Source organism: Rhincodon typus, chromosome 4 (assembly GCF_021869965.1).
Source record: "Rhincodon typus isolate 14 chromosome 4, sRhiTyp1.1, whole genome shotgun sequence".
Lineage (NCBI taxonomy): Eukaryota > Metazoa > Chordata > Chondrichthyes > Orectolobiformes > Rhincodontidae > Rhincodon > Rhincodon typus.
In genome coordinates, this window is record NC_063335.1 from 95,491,518 (window position 1) to 95,501,809 (window position 10,292).

The window sequence follows — 10,292 nt, forward strand, 5'->3', positions numbered from 1 at the left end:
ATGATGCTGCTTGGCCTGCTGTGTTCATCCAGCCCTGCACCTTGTTGCCTCTAAACATTTCCTGTTCATGTACCTGTCCAAATGTCTTTTAAATGTTGTAACTGTACCTGCATCTACTACTTCCTCTGGCAGTTCATTCCACATAAAAACTACCATCTGCATAAAAATGTTGCCCCTCAGGGCCCTTTTAAATCCTTTTGCTCTCACCTTAAAAATACACCCCCTACTTTTGAACTCCCCCACCCTAGGAAAAAGCCTTTTACTATTCATCCTATCTATGCCCCTCATGATTTTATAAACCTTTATAAGATTACCCCTCAATTTCCTATGCTCCAGTGAAAACTGTCCCAGCCTATCCATCCTCTCCTTATAACTCAAAGTGTTCGGTCCCAGTAACATGCTAGAAAATCTTTTCTGAACCGTCTCCAACTTAATAATATCCCTCCTGTAGCAGGATGACCAGAACTGTACACAGTACTCCAAAAGTGCCCTCACCAATATCCTGTACAACCCCAACATGATATATCAACTCCTGTACTTGGTGGTCTGAGCAATGAAGGCAAGTGTGCCAAATGCCTTCTTAGCTACCCTGTCTACCTGTGACACAACTTTCAAAGAATTACGTACAATAATCTCTAGGTTTCTCTGTTCAACAACACTACCCAGGGCCTACCACTACTTGTATAAGTCCTGGCTTTATTCCTTTCACCAATATGCAATACTTTGCATTTATCCAAATTAAACTCAGTCTGCCACTCCTCAGTCCATTGGTCTAATTGATCTAAACCTTTACATTTTCTTAGCCACATCAACTTGCCTGGCCAACTTCAAAGATTTTGAATATGCATTACCAGGTTCTTCATTCAATGGCTGCAGAGAAGGTGTGCAAAGAGTGAGATCAACATTAAATTTAAAACTCAATGGTTAATAAGACATTTCCCAGGAAGTGTTGTGATGACACAAATGATGTGAAATGTGCCAAATTATATATTTCTAGTTTGCTTGCCTGCAAACTATCTGGGGATATGGCGAATGATCAATACAACAATAAATAAAAATTATCTAAATTGGAGATGGGGCTGTAAACCTTTGCCAGATATTGACCACTGGACCTGCGCCGGTGTGAATACAGTTTAATGATTCTTGCTTTTTGAGTCAGTTGGTCATGGGTTCGAGCCCCAGTGCAGAGATTTGAGCACAGACCCAAGTTGTCACTTAAGGGGTTAGAGGTGTGGCATTTTTGCAGATGATCATTTTGTCAGTCCTTTGAGGTATTTATCACCTCTAACACTATGTGGTACTGAGTAAGAATTGTTTGAGATAGTTCACAGCAACCAATATTCCTTTGCCTTTGTTTTGACTTGGGCCTCTCTGGTGATGTGGTAGAGGATATGCCGTGAAGAGTAACTACAGAAAAGGCACTTTTCTTGATATCAGAAAGGTGTATTGTGCAATAGACTTAAACTAATGTCTGCACCCGAAAAGCTAGAATAAAACACCTTGTCCCCATTTAGAAAACTGTGTGATCCCAGTAGAACGTATAGAGCCAATGTAATGCGATCATTATCCTCCTCAGAATCATTGCCTTATAGAGCAGGAGATGCTGACTTTCAGGTGAGGGGTTAAGCCAAGACCCCAAATGCCCTCTCAAATGGACATAAATTTTTTTAACTATTTTGAAGCGTAACAGGCAATTTCTACCCCATGTCTGGTCAATTTTATTGCTTCAACCAACAATATTCAAGCAAATTATCCTATCATCAGCACATGGCTATTTACTGGATATTGCTGTGTGTAGTTTGACATTGCATTGCCTACATTACAACAGTGACTACGTTTCAAAAGCGCTTAATAGTTGCATTCTGAATGCAATAAAATAAGTAAAGGGACTGTATGTATGCAAATTATTTCCTCTTGCTTTCTTTATATCAAATCATCCCAACCATTTGTCTAGGTATTGGAGATAATTTAAAAAAAAATTCTTACTTCTATTCTGGCTGAGCAAAATATAGACTGGCATTGACCTCTGTGACTCAGGAACATAATTGTATTTACCTCTTGAATAATGGTAGTCAGGGAGGATTGTTCATTTTATCAAAAATATACACAGTAGACTAAAGCCTAAACCAAGTGAGAATCCCCTGCAGCTGAGATCCTGAAAATCTTTATTATGTGCCCAATACTATGCATGTTTGTAGTCAATCTCCAGCCTAAGCCTATTCAGCATCAAAAACTTACATGTAAAGTAGCAGGAGGCTGTCACCAAGGACTCATCTGGGTTTATAAGGAACCCACAAAGAAAGAAAGAATTTTGTTTTCTGGCTTCAGATCCCTTTCACCACCAGTTTGGTCTGTCAGGGAAATAACATCAGTCTGTGCTGCACAACCCTGGAGTTAAAATTTCAGTCAGCTCTGATGTGCACGTTCACAAGAGGATCCCTCTGTCTCTAACTGGGTAAAATTAAAGGAAAAGAAGAGGTTCTCACTGCCCTGTCTGTAAGTTTGGCTGCTTTGCACCAAGTGGGGTTGAAATCGGGCCTTATCAGCATGTTAACGTTTAACATAATGCAGCTGATAAGTGGCGACAAAATGCGCCTGCGCTTTCATTGAGGATGCAAATTAAACTAGAATAGAAATGGAAAATCTGTGGTATCTTTGAGTGTGGGAAACCAAATGTGATTCCACTTCTCATGGACAAAAAAATATGCAGCGTTTATATCTCTTAAACACTTTGCTGTATGGTGATGCTGCTTTGCTGTCGCCTTTCCATTGAGGTCCCCTGTGTAATACTGGTGGGGTTATTTTTCCGTAAAGCTCCCTTGAGAGATGTCATGCTCCATTTATGTGACATTCTTGAGCAACATCGAGTTAGAGCTTCTAAACATCATTGTGCAATCCTACCCTTTTTCACCATTTGACAGTGCTTTTTTCCATCTGTAATGTCATCAAGTGACAATGTAGCTCTTGTTGTATAGTCAGTATGTAGCCAACAGAAATGTGATTTTGGGTCTCAAAATGCTCCCAATATTTCAATAAAATCTAATCCCGCCACCATCACATTGTTAGCAAAATTCAGGAGAGCATTTGGCCCATCTGTACTGGCTCAATAAATGAGCATCATTAACTAATGCCAATCTCCTGCCTTTTCCCTATTATTGCACATTATTTTTATTCAGGTAATCATCCAATGCCCTTCTGAATGCTTTAATTGAACCTGGCTGTACCATATTTCCAAGCATACATTCCATATCTGAACTACTCACACAGTGAAAAAAGTTTTTTCTCACTTCACCCTTGTATCTTTTGCAGGACATCTTAAATCCATGTCCTGTTGTTCTTGTTCCTTTTAAGATCATGAACATTTGCTTCTGCAATACCTGATGATCTTGGATGCTAGCTTTTTGTGATTCACTCACTAGGATTCCCAAATTACCCTGTGTTGCAGCTTTCTGCAGTCTTTTTCAATTTAAATAATATACAACTCTTCTATTCTTCCTGCCAAACCTTGACAGAATTCCATTGTTACAGGATTCTTAATAGTTAAGATTTACAAAGAGATGCCCAAATATAAGAATCTGCTAAATGGGAGTTCTAGGTTCATGAGTTTTGTACTTTGTATACTGTTTTTTGAAAGGAGTTAGGTAAAGCATCACATAAAAGATTTACTGGAAGAAATGAAACCCAAGAGATTAAAAGGGCAGTGGTGACTTGAATATAAAATTGATAAACAGAGAGAAAGCAGAGGGCAGTTGTTCCCTGGAAGCGATTGATAATTTTAAAGAGTGTGTGAGTGTCTGATCTGACTTTCTTTGCAGGAGGTATAACGGCTGGTTAGGTTTCTTATGCCTCGCAAAGCAGGTAAAGACAATGTTGGAGAGAAGGCCCCTTCGCAGCAAAATTTCCTGGAATGTTTTCCGTCTGCATCAACCCCAAGTTGCTATAATCAGAACCTCACCCAGGCAAAGGCTATCTATATTGTTATGCTGCCACGTATGGATTCATCTGCAAACGGTAAATTGGTAACGATATATTCAAGTAGATTTCTTCATCTTGTTGGGTCCCTTGTGACCTGTTGCATACCCAATCTAGTAGCTTTGTCCTTTAGGATTTGGTCAGCTCAGTCATTTATGGTGGTACTGAGGCACTTTGCCACCTTCAGTGCTTCCTCCAAGTGGTATTCTACAAGAAGGAGTACTTTTCATCAGCTAAGAGGCGATAGCAGATGGTAATCAGCAGAACATGATGCCATGAGGCTTCATGGGCTCTGGGGTCAATGTGTTAAAGTTGCATAAGGCAACTCCTTCACTATTATATACCGCTATACCACTACCTCTGGTGGGTCTGTCCTATTGATGAGAACTGGATGCGACCAGTGATGTTAATGGTACTCTCTGGGACACAGACTGTAAGTGTAATTCTGTTAAGTTGTTGCTTGACTAGTCTATGGGACAACATTCACAATTTTGGCACTAGCCCCAAATGCAAGGAGGACTTTACTGCAGAGCTGTGTTTGCCTTTGTTGTTTCTGGTGCCTTGGTCGCTGCTACATGGTCTGCCCATCTCATTCCTTTGTTTATGCTTTGTAGCAGTTTGATCCAGCTGAGTGGCTTGCTAGGGCATTTCGAGGACATTAAAGAGCCAACCACATTTCTGTGGCGTTGGCATCACATGTAGGCTGCAGATGCCAGCTTTGAATTTTTTAAAGGGCATTAGTGAACAAGATAGATTTTATTACAACATTCAGCAATGATTACAGTTAGGTTAACCTTTGTAATCCTAATTTTTAATCATGAATTTAAATTTCACTATCCGTCATATTGAAGTCAAACCGCAGATTGTTAACCTGGTGTTCCGGACATGACCGCTACACTACTTTCCCTTTTGATTGCGTATGTAGGAGAAATTGGTTCACTAGCAAAGAAGTCAAGAGCCAGGGGGTCTAGGCCCGAAACGTCAGCCATCCTGCTCCTCTGATGCTGCTTGGCCTGCTGTGTTCATCCAGCTCTACACCTTGTTATCCAAGAGCCTATGGCCTCAGCTTTAGGTAATTGGCAGTAAAATGAGTAGAAGTACTTTACATGGGGAATTGTGGTTGCTGAGAAGGCACCATCTTAAACAGCAGTGGCAGCAGAATCAATGATAACTTTCTGAAGTGAATTGGATGAGTACATTAAGTGTGTAATTTTGCAGAACTGTAAGTGAAAATTAGAAGAGCAAGACCAATTATTGAACTCTTTCAATGTGTTACCATAAGTACGATGGATCAAATAGTCTCCTTCCATACTTTCTGACATTCTGCAGAAACATTTTAGTCTTCATAATCTTTAAAATGAGCCCAAGTGCAATTTTGTTCATAAAGAGGGATAGTGAAGCTGTGTTATTGACTACAGTGTTGTTAAATAAACTAGACAACACTGCCCTGTCTCTGTTAGTTTACTTTCCTGTTACTTCAAAAGTCATCTGTGCCATAGCAACAATGTAAGCTCTTAATATCCTTAATGCTGGGTAAAACTTTCTGCTCTTTATTAGTAGGTCCACTATATGATGTGCCAGTTGCTAACACTGAGGGTGTCATACTAAAATGCAACAACTATAAAATGATTCCAACTAAAGCTGAAATAAAACATAATCATGTGGTATCATTTTAAACTCACACATGCAGAGTTGGTATCAAGCTTCTAAGAATTGAGTACATAAGTCAGGCTGATACAGCAGTGAAATACCAAGGGGCTGCTCCAATAGAGTTTGGATTGTGGCCCCATTGCTTATTGGGGTGATTCACATATTAGAATTCCTGTAGCACTAATTGCAGAAAAGCACAACATGGACACTGCATGTCTGGACGATCAGAAGCCATTCAACAACTTACCATACAGGACGTTTGTTAAGAAAGTTGAAGCAGTGGGTTAAAGGGAAATCAAAGTATGGATACAGGATTCACTTAGTGACGGAAAGCAGAAAATGTTGACGGATAGATGGACATAGTAAAGACAGCAGATGCTGGAAGCTAAAGTCAATAAATGTGGAGCTGGAAAAGCACTGCAGGTTGGACAACATCTGAGGACCAGGGAAGTCAATGTTTCAGGCTGAAGCTGTTTGTCAGGACTGGGAAGGGGGTGGGGAGCCCAGACATAATTAGAAGAGAGGGTGAGGCTGGGGGTAGGGTAGGTGGGATGGAGATAGGGGAATGCAGGTAGAGTGTTATTGTGGTTGGTCAGTGGGAAGGGTGGAGCGGATAAGTGAGTCAGAAGATGGACATGTTGGAGGTGGAGAGATTTTGAAGTCAATATTCAGGCCATTGTGCTGTAAGCTCCCAAGGTGAAATATCAGGTGTTGTTCCTCCAGTTTACGTTTGGCCTCACTCTGACAGTGGAGGAGGCCAAGGATGAACATGTCAATAAGGGAGTGGGAGGGGGTGTTAAAGTGAAGTTAAAGAGAGTTAAAGAGTTAAAGTGGGGCTGCATGGTGGGTCAGTCGTTAGCACTGCTGCCTCACAACACCTCACGATTCCACCTTTGGGCGACTGTGTGGAGTTTGCACATTCTCCCTGTGTCTGCAGGGATTTCCTCCGGGTGTTCTGGTTTCCTCTCACAGTCCAAACATGTTACGGGTAGGTGGATTGGCCATGCTGAATTGCCCGTAGTGTCCAGGGGTGTGTAAATTAGGTGGATTAGACATTAGAAATGCTGGGTTACAGGGAATGGGTCTGGGTGGGATGCTCTTCGGAGGGGCAGTGTGGACTTGTTGGGCCGAATGGCTGTTTCTACACGGTAGGGATTCTATGATTCTATGAATGACAACCGGAAGGTCAGGTTGACTGGTGTGTGCAGAGCGGAGATGCTCCGCAAACTGACCCCCGAGTCTGCGTTTGGTCTCCCCAGTATAGAGGAGACCACATTGGGAGCAACGGATACAGTAGATGAAGTGCAGGTGAATCTCTGCTGAATTTGGAAGGATTGTTTGGGGCTTTGGACGGGAGTGAGAGAGGAGGTGTAACACCTCCTGCGGTTGCAGGGAAAGGTACCGGGTGTGGTGGAAGGGTGGTGGAGAGTGTGAAGCTGACGAGGGAGTCGTGGATTGAACAGTCCCTGTGGAAATCAGACAAGGGTGGGAAGGGAAATATCTTTTTGGTGGTAGGGTCTGATTGTAGGTGGCAGAAATGTCGGAGGATGATGCTTTGTATTCAGAGGTTGATGGGATGGTATGTGAGGACTAAGGGGACTCTATCCTTATTGATGTTGGGGGAGAGGGTTTGAGGGAAGAAGCATGGGAAATCGGGTAGAGACAGTTGCGGGCATCCTTAATCACAAAGTTTGGGGAAACTACGGTCTCCACTGTCAGAGTGAGGCCAAATATAAACTGGAGGAATAACACCTGATAATTCACCTTGGGAGCTTACAGCCCAATGGCCTGATTATTGACTTCAAAATCTCTCCACCCCCAACATGTCCATCTTCCAACTCACCTATCCACTTCACCCTTCTCACTGACCAAACACAATAACCCCTAATCTGCATCCACCTATCTCCATCCCATCTACCCTTCACCCAGCCCCACCGCCTCCCTCTATTTATTTCTGGGTGTCCCTCCCCATTCCCAGTCCTGACGAAGGATTTTGGCCTGAAAAGTTGACTTCCCTGCTCCTTGGATGCAGTCTGACCTGCTGTGCTTTTCCAGCTCCACACTCCACATTTATTGATGGATAGATGGATGTTTACCAGACTGAGGTAGTTTGCAGTGGTATTTTTATAATGATCTGTTTTGGGTCTATCACTCTTCAATTTCAATAAACTCTATAGTCTTAGGTGTGTGAACAGTATTATAAAGTTTTCAGATGATTCAAAACTTAGTGATGCAGTTGATTATAATAAGGAAGCTTATAGCCTTCAGTATGATAGTGTAAAAAGGATGGTAAAATGGACAGAAACACCACAGATGGAGTTCAATACGAAGAAGTATGTAATGCTGCACTTTAGAGGACTAATATGAAGAAACGGTATTCTACAAATGGCATGACTTTGTACATCGTGTATGAACATAGAAACATTAACATCCATACACATAAATCATTGAAGGGAACGGACAAGTTGATAAATTGATTAAATAAATATGCACGTTACTTGGAATTTTAAATAGAGAAAAATCCAGAAGTATGAAGTTTTATTTTATACCTTTGAAAATCTCTAGTTAGACCTCAGCTGGTATATTTCTGGGCGATATACTTCAGGCCTTAAAAAGGGTACAGAGGAGGTTTCCAAGAATATTAGCAGGGATTGAGGGACCTCAATTATGAGGAAAAGTTGGAAAAGTTGTGACTGTTCTCCTTGTAAGAGAAGTTAAGATGAGACCTATAGAATCATTCAAGACAGACAGGCTTTTAATAATGTAAATGGAGGAAATTATTCCCTCTGCTGAGCGAGTTAGCAATTAGTGGTCACAGTTATAAAATCATTTGCAAAGATCTGGAGGAGAAAAGAGGTGAATTCTTTCTCACTAAGACAGCCCTCAAGCTTTACAACATTTGAAAGGAAAACTTAGTAAAACTGGTGAATAAGACACACTATCCAACTGGCCTTCCATACTTCAAAATGGAGGTCCAATACAATCACTACATTCACTTCCAAATATTACATATTAGTTATACACAGCACTTGTGAGACTGCATCTCAGTACAGTGCACAGTACAGGTCATTGTGCCTAAGGAAGAATATTAAATGTGTTGGATGCTGTTCCAGAAGGTTTACTAGACTAAAACCTGGAAATGAACAAACTGTCTTATGACACAGGCTAGACAGGCTGCACCATATCCACTGAAGTTTCGAAGAGTCAGGGGGACTTAATGAAAACATATGAGATCCTGAGGGGATTTGAGTGGATGGAGGATGGAAGGATATTTCCTCTTGTGGGACAATCTAGAACTGGGTGTCTAGTTTAAAAATAAGGGGTTGCTCATTTAAAACAGTGAAGAGGAAATATGTTTTTCTCTCAGATGTTTATGAATCTTTGGAATTCCTCAAAAGTCAGTGGATGCAGAACCTTTAAATATTTTTAAAGCAGTGTAGATAAATTCTTGGTTATCAATTGCATGAAAAGTTTTTAGTTGTCATGCAAGAATATGCAGTTGAGGTTCAAATCGGATTATCATGATCTAATTGAATAACGGAGCAGGCTCGAAGGGCAGAGTGAACTACTCTTGTTCCTTGTTTGTATGTTGGTATAGTCTTATTGGTTTTTTTCCTCTGCATAATGTGTTTGCTTACAAAACTACAATCACTGAAAAAGGAGACTGGATTGGTTAGTAACCCAGAGGCCTAGATAATAATTCAGAGAATATGTCAGAAAAACACTTACGGTAATTTCTAAGAAATTAATGAGTGACTTCTTGCTGTATTGAAATGTCTACAATTTATGGTAGTCATGACTCTGAATTGGGAAAATATTGCCATTCTGTCATCATCCTTTGGTTAAAATTCTGGAACTCCCTACTTGTTAGCAGTGCCAGAACCATCTTTGCCTACAACAGTTGGGAAAGAAAATCCAGCACCTCTACCTGTGTTCTCATACTACATTGTCATTTCAACTCTCATTGGGTTCACTTCCTTGCACAAAAAAAATGCTGTTAAAATAACCATGAAACATACATAATTGCTATGCTCATTTGCAAGAGTTACTTTGAAAACAGATTTAATGCCTGCCAGACATTTTTTTCTTTTTGGTAAATGTGTATAATTAAGAGGGTATAATGCAAAAAAAAACATTAATTTGGCCAACCATAAGATATAGGAGCAGAATTAGACCAGTCGGCCCATGAAGTCTGCTCTGCCATTCGATCATGCCTGAGATGTTTCTCTACATTGATATCTTGGTCATTACTTTTATCTTTTCTTGGGAACATTCTGTAAAAGTTTTACTACAAATCATGCATAAATACTGAGAGACCTGGATAGAATAGACTTGGAGTAGATGTTTCCACCAGTAGGAGAGACTAGGACCCAAGGACACAGCTTCAGAATGAAGGGATGAGCGTTTAGAACTGAGATGAGGAGGATTATTTTCAGCCAGAGGGTGGTGGTACTGTGGAATTCATTGCCACAGAAGGCTGTGAAGGCCAGATCTTTGAAGGTATTTAAGACAGATAGGTTCTTGATTAGTAAGGGGATCATAGGGAGAATACGAGAGAATGGGGTTGAGAAACATAATATCCATGATTGAATGGCTTAATTCTGCTCCTATATCTTGTGCTCTTGTGTGTGTGTGTGTGTGTGTGTGTGTGTGTGTGTGTGTGTGTGTGT

At 40.9% G+C, this 10,292-nt stretch overlaps 2 protein-coding genes across 2 annotated transcripts in view; one reads left to right on the forward strand and one right to left on the reverse strand.

Moving 5' to 3' along the window:
* tg (thyroglobulin) overlaps nucleotides 1–10,292 on the forward strand; it is a 299,968-nt gene that overhangs the window by 202,056 nt on the left and 87,620 nt on the right. The gene's annotated exons all lie outside the window — the stretch shown is intronic.
* sla1a (Src like adaptor 1a) overlaps nucleotides 1–10,292 on the reverse strand; it is a 45,773-nt gene that overhangs the window by 34,598 nt on the left and 883 nt on the right. The gene's annotated exons all lie outside the window — the stretch shown is intronic.